This window comes from Labrus mixtus, chromosome 10 (genome assembly GCF_963584025.1).
Source record: "Labrus mixtus chromosome 10, fLabMix1.1, whole genome shotgun sequence".
Taxonomy (NCBI): Eukaryota; Metazoa; Chordata; class Actinopteri; order Labriformes; family Labridae; genus Labrus; species Labrus mixtus.
This window is the reverse complement of record NC_083621.1, coordinates 24,267,921-24,286,178: the sequence shown is the minus strand read 5'-3', so window position 1 is coordinate 24,286,178 and position 18,258 is coordinate 24,267,921. Positions and strand designations below refer to the sequence as shown.

Below are 18,258 nucleotides of genomic sequence, written 5' to 3'. Positions count from 1 at the left end.
GTCATTCATAATCCCTTTGGTGATCTTCTGACTTTTCATCCAGTGTCTTCATCGGGTAAAAACTGCAATTATTTTACATGTCTGGTTCAAGGTGAGCCTGGACACAATCCTTTTTCATTTCCAGTGACTGCAGTTTACTGTCAACTTGGACTTTGTGTGAGTTTGACATTGTTGCTAAGAAAAGAACTCTTAAGAGGTCACTGTGGCTAAGTGGTCTCAAGTGCTGAGTTGGAGTGGCAGCTCCCCTAGTTTGGTGCGTTGGAAGCCAGCTTCTGAAAAAAATGCTGTCGACTGAACAGGGAGCTTCTTGTTGTAACAATGTACAGAGTCTTGGAAAAATGTTTTTCATAGAGTTGTTAGACTTCAAGTGTCCTGAGCTGTGATGCACTGCACAAGTTTGTCTGTGTCTCTGGCACAAAAAACAACAACAGATCCTGTTGTTCAACTTCAAGTGTCATGATTCACAATGAGCGCAACAGACAACAGTTGATCCTTTGTAGCAGTATCATATCTGCACTTTCTAACATTGTAAGACCAAGTCAAAATCCTGGCTGCATTGGCCGGGAATCGAACCCGGGCCTCCCGCGTGGCAGGCGAGAATTCTACCACTGAACCACCAATGCTCGACACAAGGCATGATGGGTAGTAGACACGCGCACACAGCGCCACCATGAGGTCTCCACAGCACTTGGGTGGATTGTTTGCCAAATTTGGTAAGCACTCTCCTGTTCCCCTTCAAAGTCATTCATAATCCCTTTGGTGATCTTCTGACTTTTCATCCAGTGTCTTCATCGGGTAAAAACTGCAATTATTTTACATGTCTGGTTCAAGGTGAGCCTGGACACAATCCTTTTTCATTTCCAGTGACTGCAGTTTACTGTCAACTTGGACTTTGTGTGAGTTTGACATTTTTGCTAAGAAAAGAACTCTTAAGAGGTCACTGTGGCTAAGTGGTCTCAAGTGCTGAGTTGGAGTGGCAGCTCCCCTAGTTTGGTGCGTTGGAAGCCAGCTTCTGAAAAAAATGCTGTCGACTGAACAGGGAGCTTCTTGTTGTAACAATGTACAGAGTCTTGGAAAAATGTTTTTCATAGAGTTGTTAGACTTCAAGTGTCCTGAGCTGTGATGCACTGCACAAGTTTGTCTGTGTCTCTGGCACAAAAAACAGCAACAGATCCTGTTGTTCAACTTCAAGTGTCATGATTCACAATGAGCGCAACAGACAACAGTTGATCCTTTGTAGCAGTATCATATCTGCACTTTCTAACATTGTAAGACCAAGTCAAAATCCTGGCTGCATTGGCCGGGAATCGAACCCAGGCCTCCCGCGCGAGAGCCCTGTATAGTACTCCTTAACTTCCTTAACTTTTCCCGTTCGTTCTCTATGGTAGTCCTTATCACTACGGATGTAATATACTTTTGGCCATTATGGAGATTTTAGGATGACATCTATAAATTCATCTCTTTGGCCCATTTCCTTAATTTTCCCTCCTTAGAGGTCCAGAGAGTTAACTTTTCCTCACCTCACCTCAGCTTGAGAGTAGGGCTAGCGTGAAGCCCCTTTCTTAGGTGGAAAGTAATGGGACTGCTGGTAGAAAGAATATTTCTCCTCGTCGGGGAATCGAACCCCGGTCTTCCGCGTGACAGGCGGAGATACTGTCCACTATACTAACGATTACTTCTGTGGTGCTGTTTTTGGCTCGTGAACGGGCTGATGGCAGCATTCCAGTATTTACCAGGACTATACAGAGAACCTGAGGAAAGCATGTCCAACGTCCAACCAATTCTACCACTGAACCACCAATGCTCAACACAAGGCACGATGGGTAGCAGACACGCGCATACAGCGCCACCATGAGGTCTCCACAGCACTTGGGTGGATTGTTTGCCAAATTTGGTAAGCACTCTCCTGTTCCCCTTCAAAGTCATTCATAATCCCTTTGGTGATCTTCTGACTTTTCATCCAGTGTCTTCATCGGGTAAAAACTGCAATTATTTTACATGTCTGGTTCAAGGTGAGCCTGGACACAATCCTTTTTCATTTCCAGTGACTGCAGTTTACTGTCAACTTGGACTTTGTGTGAGTTTGACATTGTTGCTAAGAAAAGAACTCTTAAGAGGTCACTGTGGCTAAGTGGTCTCAAGTGCTGAGTTGGAGTGGCAGCTCCCCTAGTTTGGTGCGTTGGAAGCCAGCTTCTGAAAAAAATGCTGTCGACTGAACAGGGAGCTTCTTGTTGTAACAATGTACAGAGTCTTGGAAAAATGTTTTTCATAGAGTTGTTAGACTTCAAGTGTCCTGAGCTGTGATGCACTGCACAAGTTTGTCTGTGTCTCTGGCACAAAAAACAGCAACAGATCCTGTTGTTCAACTTCAAGTGTCGTGATTCACAATGAGCGCAACAGACAACAGTTGATCCTTTGTAGCAGTATCATATCTGCACTTTCTAACATTGTAAGACCAAGTCAAAATCCTGGCTGCATTGGCCGGGAATCGAACCCGGGCCTCCCGCGTGGCAGGCGAGAATTCTACCACTGAACCACCAATGCTCGACACAAGGCATGATGGGTAGCAGACGTGCGCACACAGCGCCACCATGAGGTCTCCACAGCACTTGGGTGGATTGTTTGCCAAATTTGGTAAGCACTCTCCTGTTCCCCTTCAAAGTCATTCATAATCCTTCTTTGGTGATCTTCTGACTTTTCATCCAGTTTCTTCATCGGGTAAAAACTGCAATTATTTTACATGTCTGGTTCAAGGTGAGCCTGGACACAATCCTTTTTCATTTCCAGTGACTGCAGTTTACTGTCAACTTGGACTTTGTGTGAGTTTGACATTTTTGCTAAGAAAATAACTCTTAAGAGGTCACTGTGGCTAAGTGGTCTCAAGTGCTGAGTTGGAGTGGCAGCTCCCCTAGTTTGGTGCGTTGGAAACCAGCTTCTGAAAAAAATGCTGTCGACTGAACAGGGAGCTTCTTGTTGTAACAATGTACAGAGTCTTGGAAAAATGTTTTTCATAGAGTTGTTAGACTTCAAGTGTCCTGAGCTGTGATGCACTGCACAAGTTTGTCTGTGTCTCTGGCACAAAAAACAGCAACAGATCCTGTTGTTCAACTTCAAGTGTCATGATTCACAATGAGCGCAACAGACAACAGTTGATCCTTTGTAGCAGTATCATATCTGCACTTTCTAACATTGTAAGACCAAGTCAAAATCCTGGCTGCATTGGCCGGGAATCGAACCCGGGCCTCCCGCGTGGCAGGCGAGAATTCTACCACTGAACCACCAATGCTCAACACAAGGCATGATGGGTAGCAGACGCGCGCACACAGCGCCACCATGAGGTCTCCACAGCACTTGGGTGGATTGTTTGCCAAATTTGGTAAGCACTCTCCTGTTCCCCTTCAAAGTCATTCATAATCCTTCTTTGGTGATCTTCTGACTTTTCATCCAGTGTCTTCATCAGGTAAAAACTGCAATTATTTTACATGTCTGGTTCAAGGTGAGCCTGGACACAATCCTTTTTCATTTCCAGTGACTGCAGTTTACTGTCAACTTGGACTTTGTGTGAGTTTGACATTTTTGCTAAGAAAATAACTCTTAAGAGGTCACTGTGGCTAAGTGGTCTCAAGTGCTGAGTTGGAGTGGCAGCTCCCCTAGTTTGGTGCGTTGGAAACCAGCTTCTGAAAAAAATGCTGTCGACTGAACAGGGAGCTTCTTGTTGTAACAATGTACAGAGTCTTGGAAAAATGTTTTTCATAGAGTTGTTAGACTTCAAGTGTCCTGAGCTGTGATGCACTGCACAAGTTTGTCTGTGTCTCTGGCACAAAAAACAGCAACAGATCCTGTTGTTCAACTTCAAGTGTCATGATTCACAATGAGCGCAACAGACAACAGTTGATCCTTTGTAGCAGTATCATATCTGCACTTTCTAACATTGTAAGACCAAGTCAAAATCCTGGCTGCATTGGCCGGGAATCGAACCCGGGCCTCCCGCGTGGCAGGCGAGAATTCTACCACTGAACCACCAATGCTCGACACAAGGCATGATGGGTAGCAGACGCGCGCACACAGCGCCACCATGAGGTCTCCACAGCACTTGGGTGGATTGTTTGCCAAATTTGGTAAGCACTCTCCTGTTCCCCTTCAAAGTCATTCATAATCCTTCTTTGGTGATCTTCTGACTTTTCATCCAGTGTCTTCATCAGGTAAAAACTGCAATTATTTTACATGTCTGGTTCAAGGTGAGCCTGGACACAATCCTTTTTCATTTCCAGTGACTGCAGTTTACTGTCAACTTGGACTTTGTGTGAGTTTGACATTTTTGCTAAGAAAATAACTCTTAAGAGGTCACTGTGGCTAAGTGGTCTCAAGTGCTGAGTTGGAGTGGCAGCTCCCCTAGTTTGGTGCGTTGGAAGCCAGCTTCTGAAAAAAATGCTGTCGACTGAACAGGGAGCTTCTTGTTGTAACAATGTACAGAGTCTTGGAAAAAAAATTTTCATAGAGTTGTTAGACTTCAAGTGTCCTGAGCTGTGATGCACTGCACAAGTTTGTCTGTGTCTCTGGCACAAAAAACAGCAACAGATCCTGTTGTTCAACTTCAAGTGTCATGATTCACAATGAGCGCAACAGACAACAGTTGATCCTTTGTAGCAGTATCATATCTGCACTTTCTAACATTGTAAGACCAAGTCAAAATCCTGGCTGCATTGGCCGGGAATCGAACCCAGGCCTCCCGCGCGAGAGCCCTGTATAGTACTCCTTAACTTCCTTAACTTTTCCCGTTCGTTCTCTATGGTAGTCCTTATCACTACGGATGTAATATACTTTTGGCCATTATGGAGATTTTAGGATGACATCTATAAATTCATCTCTTTGGCCCATTTCCTTAATTTTCCCTCCTTAGAGGTCCAGAGAGTTAACTTTTCCTCACCTCACCTCAGCTTGAGAGTAGGGCTAGCGTGAAGCCCCTTTCTTAGGTGGAAAGTAATGGGACTGCTGGTAGAAAGAATATTTCTCCCCGTCGGGGAATCGAACCCCGGTCTTCCGCGTGACAGGCGGAGATACTGTCCACTATACTAACGAGGACTTCTGTGGTGCTGCTTTTGGCTCGTGAACAGGCTGATGGCAGCATTCCAGTATTTACCAGGACTATACAGAGAACCTGAGGAAAGCATGTCCAACGTCCAACCAATTCTACCACTGAACCACCAATGCTCAACACAAGGCACGATGGGTAGCAGACACGCGCATACAGCGCCACCATGAGGTCTCCACAGCACTTGGGTGGATTGTTTGCCAAATTTGGTAAGCACTCTCCTGTTCCCCTTCAAAGTCATTCATAATCCCTTTGGTGATCTTCTGACTTTTCATCCAGTGTCTTCATCGGGTAAAAACTGCAATTATTTTACATGTCTGGTTCAAGGTGAGCCTGGACACAATCCTTTTTCATTTCCAGTGACTGCAGTTTACTGTCAACTTGGACTTTGTGTGAGTTTGACATTGTTGCTAAGAAAAGAACTCTTAAGAGGTCACTGTGGCTAAGTGGTCTCAAGTGCTGAGTTGGAGTGGCAGCTCCCCTAGTTTGGTGCGTTGGAAGCCAGCTTCTGAAAAAAATGCTGTCGACTGAACAGGGAGCTTCTTGTTGTAACAATGTACAGAGTCTTGGAAAAATGTTTTTCATAGAGTTGTTAGACTTCAAGTGTCCTGAGCTGTGATGCACTGCACAAGTTTGTCTGTGTCTCTGGCACAAAAAACAGCAACAGATCCTGTTGTTCAACTTCAAGTGTCATGATTCACAATGAGCGCAACAGACAACAGTTGATCCTTTGTAGCAGTATCATATCTGCACTTTCTAACATTGTAAGACCAAGTCAAAATCCTGGCTGCATTGGCCGGGAATCGAACCCGGGCCTCCCGCGTGGCAGGCGAGAATTCTACCACTGAACCACCAATGCTCGACACAAGGCATGATGGGTAGTAGACACGCGCACACAGCGCCACCATGAGGTCTCCACAGCACTTGGGTGGATTGTTTGCCAAATTTGGTAAGCACTCTCCTGTTCCCCTTCAAAGTCATTCATAATCCCTTTGGTGATCTTCTGACTTTTCATCCAGTGTCTTCATCGGGTAAAAACTGCAATTATTTTACATGTCTGGTTCAAGGTGAGCCTGGACACAATCCTTTTTCATTTCCAGTGACTGCAGTTTACTGTCAACTTGGACTTTGTGTGAGTTTGACATTGTTGCTAAGAAAAGAACTCTTAAGAGGTCACTGTGGCTAAGTGGTCTCAAGTGCTGAGTTGGAGTGGCAGCTCCCCTAGTTTGGTGCGTTGGAAGCCAGCTTCTGAAAAAAATGCTGTCGACTGAACAGGGAGCTTCTTGTTGTAACAATGTACAGAGTCTTGGAAAAATGTTTTTCATAGAGTTGTTAGACTTCAAGTGTCCTGAGCTGTGATGCACTGCACAAGTTTGTCTGTGTCTCTGGCACAAAAAACAGCAACAGATCCTGTTGTTCAACTTCAAGTGTCATGATTCACAATGAGCGCAACAGACAACAGTTGATCCTTTGTAGCAGTATCATATCTGCACTTTCTAACATTGTAAGACCAAGTCAAAATCCTGGCTGCATTGGCCGGGAATCGAACCCAGGCCTCCCGTGCGAGAGCCCTGTATAGTAGTCCTTAACTTCCTTAACTTTTCCCGTTCGTTCTCTATGGTAGTCCTTATCACTACGGATGTAATATACTTTTGGCCATTATGGAGATTTTAGGATGACATCTATAAATTCATCTCTTTGGCCCATTTCCTTAATTTTCCCTCCTTAGAGGTCCAGAGAGTTAACTTTTCCTCACCTCACCTCAGCTTGAGAGTAGGGCTAGCGTGAAGCCCCTTTCTTAGGTGGAAAGTAATGGGACTGCTGGTAGAAAGAATATTTCTCCCCGTCGGGGAATCGAACCCCGGTCTTCCGCGTGACAGGCGGAGATACTGTCCACTATACTAACGAGGACTTCTGTGGTGCTGCTTTTGGCTCGTGAACAGGCTGATGGCAGCATTCCAGTATTTACCAGGACTATACAGAGAACCTGAGGAAAGCATGTCCAACGTCCAACCAATTCTACCACTGAACCACCAATGCTCAACACAAGGCACGATGGGTAGCAGACACGCGCACACAGCGCCACCATGAGGTCTCCACAGCACTTGGGTGGATTGTTTGCCAAATTTGGTAAGCACTCTCCTGTTCCCCTTCAAAGTCATTCATAATCCCTTTGGTGATCTTCTGACTTTTCATCCAGTGTCTTCATCGGGTAAAAACTGCAATTATTTTACATGTCTGGTTCAAGGTGAGCCTGGACACAATCCTTTTTCATTTCCAGTGACTGCAGTTTACTGTCAACTTGGACTTTGTGTGAGTTTGACATTGTTGCTAAGAAAAGAACTCTTAAGAGGTCACTGTGGCTAAGTGGTCTCAAGTGCTGAGTTGGAGTGGCAGCTCCCCTAGTTTGGTGCGTTGGAAGCCAGCTTCTGAAAAAAATGCTGTCGACTGAACAGGGAGCTTCTTGTTGTAACAATGTACAGAGTCTTGGAAAAATGTTTTTCATAGAGTTGTTAGACTTCAAGTGTCCTGAGCTGTGATGCACTGCACAAGTTTGTCTGTGTCTCTGGCACAAAAAACAGCAACAGATCCTGTTGTTCAACTTCAAGTGTCATGATTCACAATGAGCGCAACAGACAACAGTTGATCCTTTGTAGCAGTATCATATCTGCACTTTCTAACATTGTAAGACCAAGTCAAAATCCTGGCTGCATTGGCCGGGAATCGAACCCAGGCCTCCCGTGCGAGAGCCCTGTATAGTAGTCCTTAACTTCCTTAACTTTTCCCGTTCGTTCTCTATGGTAGTCCTTATCACTACGGATGTAATATACTTTTGGCCATTATGGAGATTTTAGGATGACATCTATAAATTCATCTCTTTGGCCCATTTCCTTAATTTTCCCTCCTTAGAGGTCCAGAGAGTTAACTTTTCCTCACCTCACCTCAGCTTGAGAGTAGGGCTAGCGTGAAGCCCCTTTCTTAGGTGGAAAGTAATGGGACTGCTGGTAGAAAGAATATTTCTCCCCGTCGGGGAATCGAACCCCGGTCTTCCGCGTGACAGGCGGAGATACTGTCCACTATACTAACGAGGACTTCTGTGGTGCTGCTTTTGGCTCGTGAACAGGCTGATGGCAGCATTCCAGTATTTACCAGGACTATACAGAGAACCTGAGGAAAGCATGTCCAACGTCCAACCAATTCTACCACTGAACCACCAATGCTCAACACAAGGCACGATGGGTAGCAGACACGCGCATACAGCGCCACCATGAGGTCTCCACAGCACTTGGGTGGATTGTTTGCCAAATTTGGTAAGCACTCTCCTGTTCCCCTTCAAAGTCATTCATAATCCCTTTGGTGATCTTCTGACTTTTCATCCAGTGTCTTCATCGGGTAAAAACTGCAATTATTTTACATGTCTGGTTCAAGGTGAGCCTGGACACAATCCTTTTTCATTTCCAGTGACTGCAGTTTACTGTCAACTTGGACTTTGTGTGAGTTTGACATTGTTGCTAAGAAAAGAACTCTTAAGAGGTCACTGTGGCTAAGTGGTCTCAAGTGCTGAGTTGGAGTGGCAGCTCCCCTAGTTTGGTGCGTTGGAAGCCAGCTTCTGAAAAAAATGCTGTCGACTGAACAGGGAGCTTCTTGTTGTAACAATGTACAGAGTCTTGGAAAAATGTTTTTCATAGAGTTGTTAGACTTCAAGTGTCCTGAGCTGTGATGCACTGCACAAGTTTGTCTGTGTCTCTGGCACAAAAAACAGCAACAGATCCTGTTGTTCAACTTCAAGTGTCATGATTCACAATGAGCGCAACAGACAACAGTTGATCCTTTGTAGCAGTATCATATCTGCACTTTCTAACATTGTAAGACCAAGTCAAAATCCTGGCTGCATTGGCCAGGAATCGAACCCGGACCTCCCGCGTGGCAGGCGAGAATTCTACCACTGAACCACCAATGCTTGACACAAGGCATGATGGGTAGCAGACGCGCGCACACAGCGCCACCATGAGGTCTCCACAGCACTTGGGTGGATTGTTTGCCAAATTTGGTAAGCACTCTCCTGTTCCCCTTCAAAGTCATTCATAATCCTTCTTTGGTGATCTTCTGACTTTTCATCCAGTGTCTTCATCAGGTAAAAACTGCAATTATTTTACATGTCTGGTTCAAGGTGAGCCTGGACACAATCCTTTTTCATTTCCAGTGACTGCAGTTTACTGTCAACTTGGACTTTGTGTGAGTTTGACATTTTTGCTAAGAAAAGAACTCTTAAGAGGTCACTGTGGCTAAGTGGTCTCAAGTGCTGAGTTGGAGTGGCAGCTCCCCTAGTTTGGTGCGTTGGAAGCCAGCTTCTGAAAAAAATGCTGTCGACTGAACAGGGAGCTTCTTGTTGTAACAATGTACAGAGTCTTGGAAAAATGTTTTTCATAGAGTTGTTAGACTTCAAGTGTCCTGAGCTGTGATGCACTGCACAAGTTTGTCTGTGTCTCTGGCACAAAAAACAGCAACAGATCCTGTTGTTCAACTTCAAGTGTCATGATTCACAATGAGCGCAACAGACAACAGTTGATCCTTTGTAGCAGTATCATATCTGCACTTTCTAACATTGTAAGACCAAGTCAAAATCCTGGCTGCATTGGCCAGGAATCGAACCCGGGCCTCCCGCGTGGCAGGCGAGAATTCTACCACTGAACCACCAATGCTTGACACAAGGCATGATGGGTAGCAGACGCGCGCACACAGCGCCACCATGAGGTCTCCACAGCACTTGGGTGGATTGTTTGCCAAATTTGGTAAGCACTCTCCTGTTCCCCTTCAAAGTCATTCATAATCCTTCTTTGGTGATCTTCTGACTTTTCATCCAGTGTCTTCATCAGGTAAAAACTGCAATTATTTTACATGTCTGGTTCAAGGTGAGCCTGGACACAATCCTTTTTCATTTCCAGTGACTGCAGTTTACTGTCAACTTGGACTTTGTGTGAGTTTGACATTTTTGCTAAGAAAAGAACTCTTAAGAGGTCACTGTGGCTAAGTGGTCTCAAGTGCTGAGTTGGAGTGGCAGCTCCCCTAGTTTGGTGCGTTGGAAGCCAGCTTCTGAAAAAAATGCTGTCGACTGAACAGGGAGCTTCTTGTTGTAACAATGTACAGATTCTTGGAAAAATGTTTTTCATAGAGTTGTTAGACTTCAAGTGTCCTGAGCTGTGATGCACTGCACAAGTTTGTCTGTGTCTCTGGCACAAAAAACAGCAACAGATCCCGTTGTTCAACTTCAAGTGTCGTGATTCACAATGAGCGCAACAGACAACAGTTGATCCTTTGTAGCAGTATCATATCTGCACTTTCTAACATTGTAAGACCAAGTCAAAATCCTGGCTGCATTGGCCAGGAATCGAACCCGGGCCTCCCGCGTGGCAGGCAAGAATTCTACCACTGAACCACCAATGCTTGACACAAGGCATGATGGGTAGCAGACGCGCGCACACAGCGCCACCATGAGGTCTCCACAGCACTTGGGTGGATTGTTTTCCAAATTTGGTAAGCACTCTCCTGTTCCCCTTCAAAGTCATTCATAATCCTTCTTTGGTGATCTTCTGACTTTTCATCCAGTGTCTTCATCAGGTAAAAACTGCAATTATTTTACATGTCTGGTTCAAGGTGAGCCTGGACACAATCCTTTTTCATTTCCAGTGACTGCAGTTTACTGTCAACTTGGACTTTGTGTGAGTTTGACATTTTTGCTAAGAAAAGAACTCTTAAGAGGTCACTGTGGCTAAGTGGTCTCAAGTGCTGAGTTGGAGTGGCAGCTCCCCTAGTTTGGTGCGTTGGAAGCCAGCTTCTGAAAAAAATGCTGTCGACTGAACAGGGAGCTTCTTGTTGTAACAATGTACAGATTCTTGGAAAAATGTTTTTCGTAGAGTTGTTAGACTTCAAGTGTCCTGAGCTGTGATGCACTGCACAAGTTTGTCTGTGTCTCTGGCACAAAAAACAGCAACAGATCCTGTTGTTCAACTTCAAGTGTCATGATTCACAATGAGCGCAACAGACAACAGTTGATCCTTTGTAGCAGTATCATATCTGCACTTTCTAACATTGTAAGACCAAGTCAAAATCCTGGCTGCATTGGCCAGGAATCGAACCCGGGCCTCCCGCGTGGCAGGCGAGAATTCTACCACTGAACCACCAATGCTTGACACAAGGCATGATGGGTAGCAGACGCGCGCACACAGCGCCACCATGAGGTCTCCACAGCACTTGGGTGGATTGTTTGCCAAATTTGGTAAGCACTCTCCTGTTCCCCTTCAAAGTCATTCATAATCCTTCTTTGGTGATCTTCTGACTTTTCATCCAGTGTCTTCATCAGGTAAAAACTGCAATTATTTTACATGTCTGGTTCAAGGTGAGCCTGGACACAATCCTTTTTCATTTCCAGTGACTGCAGTTTACTGTCAACTTGGACTTTGTGTGAGTTTGACATTTTTGCTAAGAAAAGAACTCTTAAGAGGTCACTGTGGCTAAGTGGTCTCAAGTGCTGAGTTGGAGTGGCAGCTCCCCTAGTTTGGTGCGTTGGAAGCCAGCTTCTGAAAAAAATGCTGTCGACTGAACAGGGAGCTTCTTGTTGTAACAATGTACAGATTCTTGGAAAAATGTTTTTCATAGAGTTGTTAGACTTCAAGTGTCCTGAGCTGTGATGCACTGCACAAGTTTGTCTGTGTCTCTGGCACAAAAAACAGCAACAGATCCTGTTGTTCAACTTCAAGTGTCATGATTCACAATGAGCGCAACAGACAACAGTTGATCCTTTGTAGCAGTATCATATCTGCACTTTCTAACATTGTAAGACCAAGTCAAAATCCTGGCTGCATTGGCCGGGAATCGAACCCGGGCCTCCCGCGTGGCAGGCGAGAATTCTACCACTGAACCACCAATGCTTGACACAAGGCATGATGGGTAGCAGACACGCGCACACAGCGCCACCATGAGGTCTCCACAGCACTTGGGTGGATTGTTTGCCAAATTTGGTAAGCACTCTCCTGTTCCCCTTCAAAGTCATTCATAATCCTTCTTTGGTGATCTTCTGACTTTTCATCCAGTGTCTTCATCAGGTAAAAACTGCAATTATTTTACATGTCTGGTTCAAGGTGAGCCTGGACACAATCCTTTTTCATTTCCAGTGACTGCAGTTTACTGTCAACTTGGACTTTGTGTGAGTTTGACATTTTTGCTAAGAAAAGAACTCTTAAGAGGTCACTGTGGCTAAGTGGTCTCAAGTGCTGAGTTGGAGTGGCAGCTCCCCTAGTTTGGTGCGTTGGAAGCCAGCTTCTGAAAAAAATGCTGTCGACTGAACAGGGAGCTTCTTGTTGTAACAATGTACAGAGTCTTGGAAAAATGTTTTTCATAGAGTTGTTAGACTTCAAGTGTCCTGAGCTGTGATGCACTGCACAAGTTTGTCTGTGTCTCTGGCACAAAAAACAGCAACAGATCCTGTTGTTCAACTTCAAGTGTCATGATTCACAATGAGCGCAACAGACAACAGTTGATCCTTTGTAGCAGTATCATATCTGCACTTTCTAACATTGTAAGACCAAGTCAAAATCCTGGCTGCATTGGCCGGGAATCGAACCCAGGCCTCCCGTGCGAGAGCCCTGTATAGTACTCCTTAACTTCCTTAACTTTTCCCGTTCGTTCTCTATGGTAGTCCTTATCACTACGGATGTAATATACTTTTGGCCATTATGGAGATTTTAGGATGACATCTATAAATTCATCTCTTTGGCCCATTTCCTTAATTTTCCCTCCTTAGAGGTCCAGAGAGTTAACTTTTCCTCACCTCACCTCAGCTTGAGAGTAGGGCTAGCGTGAAGCCCCTTTCTTAGGTGGAAAGTAATGGGACTGCTGGTAGAAAGAATATTTCTCCCCGTCGGGGAATCGAACCCCGGTCTTCCGCGTGACAGGCGGAGATACTGTCCACTATACTAACGAGGACTTCTGTGGTGCTGCTTTTGGCTCGTGAACAGGCTGATGGCAGCATTCCAGTATTTACCAGGACTATACAGAGAACCTGAGGAAAGCATGTCCAACGTCCAACCAATTCTACCACTGAACCACCAATGCTCAACACAAGGCACGATGGGTAGCAGACACGCGCATACAGCGCCACCATGAGGTCTCCACAGCACTTGGGTGGATTGTTTGCCAAATTTGGTAAGCACTCTCCTGTTCCCCTTCAAAGTCATTCATAATCCCTTTGGTGATCTTCTGACTTTTCATCCAGTGTCTTCATCGGGTAAAAACTGCAATTATTTTACATGTCTGGTTCAAGGTGAGCCTGGACACAATCCTTTTTCATTTCCAGTGACTGCAGTTTACTGTCAACTTGGACTTTGTGTGAGTTTGACATTGTTGCTAAGAAAAGAACTCTTAAGAGGTCACTGTGGCTAAGTGGTCTCAAGTGCTGAGTTGGAGTGGCAGCTCCCCTAGTTTGGTGCGTTGGAAGCCAGCTTCTGAAAAAAATGCTGTCGACTGAACAGGGAGCTTCTTGTTGTAACAATGTACAGAGTCTTGGAAAAATGTTTTTCATAGAGTTGTTAGACTTCAAGTGTCCTGAGCTGTGATGCACTGCACAAGTTTGTCTGTGTCTCTGGCACAAAAAACAGCAACAGATCCTGTTGTTCAACTTCAAGTGTCATGATTCACAATGAGCGCAACAGACAACAGTTGATCCTTTGTAGCAGTATCATATCTGCACTTTCTAACATTGTAAGACCAAGTCAAAATCCTGGCTGCATTGGCCGGGAATCGAACCCGGGCCTCCCGCGTGGCAGGCGAGAATTCTACCACTGAACCACCAATGCTTGACACAAGGCATGATGGGTAGCAGACACGCGCACACAGCGCCACCATGAGGTCTCCACAGCACTTGGGTGGATTGTTTGCCAAATTTGGTAAGCACTCTCCTGTTCCCCTTCAAAGTCATTCATAATCCTTCTTTGGTGATCTTCTGACTTTTCATCCAGTGTCTTCATCAGGTAAAAACTGCAATTATTTTACATGTCTGGTTCAAGGTGAGCCTGGACACAATCCTTTTTCATTTCCAGTGACTGCAGTTTACTGTCAACTTGGACTTTGTGTGAGTTTGACATTTTTGCTAAGAAAAGAACTCTTAAGAGGTCACTGTGGCTAAGTGGTCTCAAGTGCTGAGTTGGAGTGGCAGCTCCCCTAGTTTGGTGCGTTGGAAGCCAGCTTCTGAAAAAAATGCTGTCGACTGAACAGGGAGCTTCTTGTTGTAACAATGTACAGAGTCTTGGAAAAATGTTTTTCATAGAGTTGTTAGACTTCAAGTGTCCTGAGCTGTGATGCACTGCACAAGTTTGTCTGTGTCTCTGGCACAAAAAACAGCAACAGATCCTGTTGTTCAACTTCAAGTGTCATGATTCACAATGAGCGCAACAGACAACAGTTGATCCTTTGTAGCAGTATCATATCTGCACTTTCTAACATTGTAAGACCAAGTCAAAATCCTGGCTGCATTGGCCGGGAATCGAACCCAGGCCTCCCGCGCGAGAGCCCTGTATAGTACTCCTTAACTTCCTTAACTTTTCCCGTTCGTTCTCTATGGTAGTCCTTATCACTACGGATGTAATATACTTTTGGCCATTATGGAGATTTTAGGATGACATCTATAAATTCATCTCTTTGGCCCATTTCCTTAATTTTCCCTCCTTAGAGGTCCAGAGAGTTAACTTTTCCTCACCTCACCTCAGCTTGAGAGTAGGGCTAGCGTGAAGCCCCTTTCTTAGGTGGAAAGTAATGGGACTGCTGGTAGAAAGAATATTTCTCCCCGTCGGGGAATCGAACCCCGGTCTTCCGCGTGACAGGCGGAGATACTGTCCACTATACTAACGAGGACTTCTGTGGTGCTGCTTTTGGCTCGTGAACAGGCTGATGGCAGCATTCCAGTATTTACCAGGACTATACAGAGAACCTGAGGAAAGCATGTCCAACGTCCAACCAATTCTACCACTGAACCACCAATGCTCAACACAAGGCACGATGGGTAGCAGACACGCGCATACAGCGCCACCATGAGGTCTCCACAGCACTTGGGTGGATTGTTTGCCAAATTTGGTAAGCACTCTCCTGTTCCCCTTCAAAGTCATTCATAATCCCTTTGGTGATCTTCTGACTTTTCATCCAGTGTCTTCATCGGGTAAAAACTGCAATTATTTTACATGTCTGGTTCAAGGTGAGCCTGGACACAATCCTTTTTCATTTCCAGTGACTGCAGTTTACTGTCAACTTGGACTTTGTGTGAGTTTGACATTGTTGCTAAGAAAAGAACTCTTAAGAGGTCACTGTGGCTAAGTGGTCTCAAGTGCTGAGTTGGAGTGGCAGCTCCCCTAGTTTGGTGCGTTGGAAGCCAGCTTCTGAAAAAAATGCTGTCGACTGAACAGGGAGCTTCTTGTTGTAACAATGTACAGAGTCTTGGAAAAATGTTTTTCATAGAGTTGTTAGACTTCAAGTGTCCTGAGCTGTGATGCACTGCACAAGTTTGTCTGTGTCTCTGGCACAAAAAACAGCAACAGATCCTGTTGTTCAACTTCAAGTGTCATGATTCACAATGAGCGCAACAGACAACAGTTGATCCTTTGTAGCAGTATCATATCTGCACTTTCTAACATTGTAAGACCAAGTCAAAATCCTGGCTGCATTGGCCGGGAATCGAACCCGGGCCTCCCGCGTGGCAGGCGAGAATTCTACCACTGAACCACCAATGCTTGACACAAGGCATGATGGGTAGCAGACACGCGCACACAGCGCCACCATGAGGTCTCCACAGCACTTGGGTGGATTGTTTGCCAAATTTGGTAAGCACTCTCCTGTTCCCCTTCAAAGTCATTCATAATCCTTCTTTGGTGATCTTCTGACTTTTCATCCAGTGTCTTCATCAGGTAAAAACTGCAATTATTTTACATGTCTGGTTCAAGGTGAGCCTGGACACAATCCTTTTTCATTTCCAGTGACTGCAGTTTACTGTCAACTTGGACTTTGTGTGAGTTTGACATTTTTGCTAAGAAAAGAACTCTTAAGAGGTCACTGTGGCTAAGTGGTCTCAAGTGCTGAGTTGGAGTGGCAGCTCCCCTAGTTTGGTGCGTTGGAAGCCAGCTTCTGAAAAAAATGCTGTCGACTGAACAGGGAGCTTCTTGTTGTAACAATGTACAGAGTCTTGGAAAAATGTTTTTCATAGAGTTGTTAGACTTCAAGTGTCCTGAGCTGTGATGCACTGCACAAGTTTGTCTGTGTCTCTGGCACAAAAAACAGCAACAGATCCTGTTGTTCAACTTCAAGTGTCATGATTCACAATGAGCGCAACAGACAACAGTTGATCCTTTGTAGCAGTATCATATCTGCACTTTCTAACATTGTAAGACCAAGTCAAAATCCTGGCTGCATTGGCCGGGAATCGAACCCAGGCCTCCCGCGCGAGAGCCCTGTATAGTACTCCTTAACTTCCTTAACTTTTCCCGTTCGTTCTCTATGGTAGTCCTTATCACTACGGATGTAATATACTTTTGGCCATTATGGAGATTTTAGGATGACATCTATAAATTCATCTCTTTGGCCCATTTCCTTAATTTTCCCTCCTTAGAGGTCCAGAGAGTTAACTTTTCCTCACCTCACCTCAGCTTGAGAGTAGGGCTAGCGTGAAGCCCCTTTCTTAGGTGGAAAGTAATGGGACTGCTGGTAGAAAGAATATTTCTCCCCGTCGGGGAATCGAACCCCGGTCTTCCGCGTGACAGGCGGAGATACTGTCCACTATACTAACGAGGACTTCTGTGGTGCTGCTTTTGGCTCGTGAACAGGCTGATGGCAGCATTCCAGTATTTACCAGGACTATACAGAGAACCTGAGGAAAGCATGTCCAACGTCCAACCAATTCTACCACTGAACCACCAATGCTCAACACAAGGCACGATGGGTAGCAGACACGCGCATACAGCGCCACCATGAGGTCTCCACAGCACTTGGGTGGATTGTTTGCCAAATTTGGTAAGCACTCTCCTGTTCCCCTTCAAAGTCATTCATAATCCCTTTGGTGATCTTCTGACTTTTCATCCAGTGTCTTCATCGGGTAAAAACTGCAATTATTTTACATGTCTGGTTCAAGGTGAGCCTGGACACAATCCTTTTTCATTTCCAGTGACTGCAGTTTACTGTCAACTTGGACTTTGTGTGAGTTTGACATTGTTGCTAAGAAAAGAACTCTTAAGAGGTCACTGTGGCTAAGTGGTCTCAAGTGCTGAGTTGGAGTGGCAGCTCCCCTAGTTTGGTGCGTTGGAAGCCAGCTTCTGAAAAAAATGCTGTCGACTGAACAGGGAGCTTCTTGTTGTAACAATGTACAGAGTCTTGGAAAAATGTTTTTCATAGAGTTGTTAGACTTCAAGTGTCCTGAGCTGTGATGCACTGCACAAGTTTGTCTGTGTCTCTGGCACAAAAAACAGCAACAGATCCTGTTGTTCAACTTCAAGTGTCATGATTCACAATGAGCGCAACAGACAACAGTTGATCCTTTGTAGCAGTATCATATCTGCACTTTCTAACATTGTAAGACCAAGTCAAAATCCTGGCTGCATTGGCCGGGAATCGAACCCGGGCCTCCCGCGTGGCAGGCGAGAATTCTACCACTGAACCACCAATGCTCGACACAAGGCATGATGGGTAGTAGACACGCGCACACAGCGCCACCATGAGGTCTCCACAGCACTTGGGTGGATTGTTTGCCAAATTTGGTAAGCACTCTCCTGTTCCCCTTCAAAGTCATTCATAATCCCTTTGGTGATCTTCTGACTTTTCATCCAGTGTCTTCATCGGGTAAAAACTGCAATTATTTTACATGTCTGGTTCAAGGTGAGCCTGGACACAATCCTTTTTCATTTCCAGTGACTGCAGTTTACTGTCAACTTGGACTTTGTGTGAGTTTGACATTTTTGCTAAGAAAAGAACTCTTAAGAGGTCACTGTGGCTAAGTGGTCTCAAGTGTTGAGTTGGAGTGGCAGCTCCCCTAGTTTGGTGCGTTGGAAGCCAGCTTCTGAAAAAAATGCTGTCGACTGAACAGGGAGCTTCTTGTTGTAACAATGTACAGAGTCTTGGAAAAATGTTTTTCATAG

At 45.1% G+C, this 18,258-nt stretch overlaps 19 non-coding genes across 19 annotated transcripts; all 19 read right to left on the bottom strand.

Moving 5' to 3' along the window:
- Positions 1-552: 552 nt before the first annotated feature.
- Positions 553-623, bottom strand: trnag-gcc (transfer RNA glycine (anticodon GCC)). The gene has a single exon. It is a non-coding gene; the product is annotated as a tRNA-Gly (tRNA).
- A 1,850-nt stretch (positions 624-2,473) lies between these two features.
- On the bottom strand, positions 2,474-2,544 carry trnag-gcc (transfer RNA glycine (anticodon GCC)). The gene has a single exon. It is a non-coding gene; the product is annotated as a tRNA-Gly (tRNA).
- Positions 2,545-3,215: 671 nt separating this feature from the next.
- On the bottom strand, positions 3,216-3,286 carry trnag-gcc (transfer RNA glycine (anticodon GCC)). Its single transcript has one exon. It is a non-coding gene; the product is annotated as a tRNA-Gly (tRNA).
- A 671-nt stretch (positions 3,287-3,957) lies between these two features.
- Positions 3,958-4,028, bottom strand: trnag-gcc (transfer RNA glycine (anticodon GCC)). Its single transcript has one exon. It is a non-coding gene; the product is annotated as a tRNA-Gly (tRNA).
- Positions 4,029-5,010: 982 nt separating this feature from the next.
- Positions 5,011-5,082, bottom strand: trnad-guc (transfer RNA aspartic acid (anticodon GUC)). The gene has a single exon. It is a non-coding gene; the product is annotated as a tRNA-Asp (tRNA).
- A 798-nt stretch (positions 5,083-5,880) lies between these two features.
- trnag-gcc (transfer RNA glycine (anticodon GCC)) lies at positions 5,881-5,951 on the bottom strand. Its single transcript has one exon. It is a non-coding gene; the product is annotated as a tRNA-Gly (tRNA).
- Positions 5,952-6,931: 980 nt separating this feature from the next.
- Positions 6,932-7,003, bottom strand: trnad-guc (transfer RNA aspartic acid (anticodon GUC)). The gene has a single exon. It is a non-coding gene; the product is annotated as a tRNA-Asp (tRNA).
- Positions 7,004-8,112: 1,109 nt separating this feature from the next.
- On the bottom strand, positions 8,113-8,184 carry trnad-guc (transfer RNA aspartic acid (anticodon GUC)). Its single transcript has one exon. It is a non-coding gene; the product is annotated as a tRNA-Asp (tRNA).
- A 798-nt stretch (positions 8,185-8,982) lies between these two features.
- trnag-gcc (transfer RNA glycine (anticodon GCC)) lies at positions 8,983-9,053 on the bottom strand. The gene has a single exon. It is a non-coding gene; the product is annotated as a tRNA-Gly (tRNA).
- Positions 9,054-9,724: 671 nt separating this feature from the next.
- On the bottom strand, positions 9,725-9,795 carry trnag-gcc (transfer RNA glycine (anticodon GCC)). Its single transcript has one exon. It is a non-coding gene; the product is annotated as a tRNA-Gly (tRNA).
- Positions 9,796-10,466: 671 nt separating this feature from the next.
- On the bottom strand, positions 10,467-10,537 carry trnag-gcc (transfer RNA glycine (anticodon GCC)). Its single transcript has one exon. It is a non-coding gene; the product is annotated as a tRNA-Gly (tRNA).
- A 671-nt stretch (positions 10,538-11,208) lies between these two features.
- trnag-gcc (transfer RNA glycine (anticodon GCC)) lies at positions 11,209-11,279 on the bottom strand. The gene has a single exon. It is a non-coding gene; the product is annotated as a tRNA-Gly (tRNA).
- Positions 11,280-11,950: 671 nt separating this feature from the next.
- On the bottom strand, positions 11,951-12,021 carry trnag-gcc (transfer RNA glycine (anticodon GCC)). Its single transcript has one exon. It is a non-coding gene; the product is annotated as a tRNA-Gly (tRNA).
- Positions 12,022-13,003: 982 nt separating this feature from the next.
- On the bottom strand, positions 13,004-13,075 carry trnad-guc (transfer RNA aspartic acid (anticodon GUC)). Its single transcript has one exon. It is a non-coding gene; the product is annotated as a tRNA-Asp (tRNA).
- A 798-nt stretch (positions 13,076-13,873) lies between these two features.
- On the bottom strand, positions 13,874-13,944 carry trnag-gcc (transfer RNA glycine (anticodon GCC)). The gene has a single exon. It is a non-coding gene; the product is annotated as a tRNA-Gly (tRNA).
- Positions 13,945-14,926: 982 nt separating this feature from the next.
- On the bottom strand, positions 14,927-14,998 carry trnad-guc (transfer RNA aspartic acid (anticodon GUC)). The gene has a single exon. It is a non-coding gene; the product is annotated as a tRNA-Asp (tRNA).
- A 798-nt stretch (positions 14,999-15,796) lies between these two features.
- trnag-gcc (transfer RNA glycine (anticodon GCC)) lies at positions 15,797-15,867 on the bottom strand. Its single transcript has one exon. It is a non-coding gene; the product is annotated as a tRNA-Gly (tRNA).
- Positions 15,868-16,849: 982 nt separating this feature from the next.
- On the bottom strand, positions 16,850-16,921 carry trnad-guc (transfer RNA aspartic acid (anticodon GUC)). The gene has a single exon. It is a non-coding gene; the product is annotated as a tRNA-Asp (tRNA).
- Positions 16,922-17,719: 798 nt separating this feature from the next.
- On the bottom strand, positions 17,720-17,790 carry trnag-gcc (transfer RNA glycine (anticodon GCC)). The gene has a single exon. It is a non-coding gene; the product is annotated as a tRNA-Gly (tRNA).
- Between the last annotated feature and the right edge of the window lie 468 nt (positions 17,791-18,258).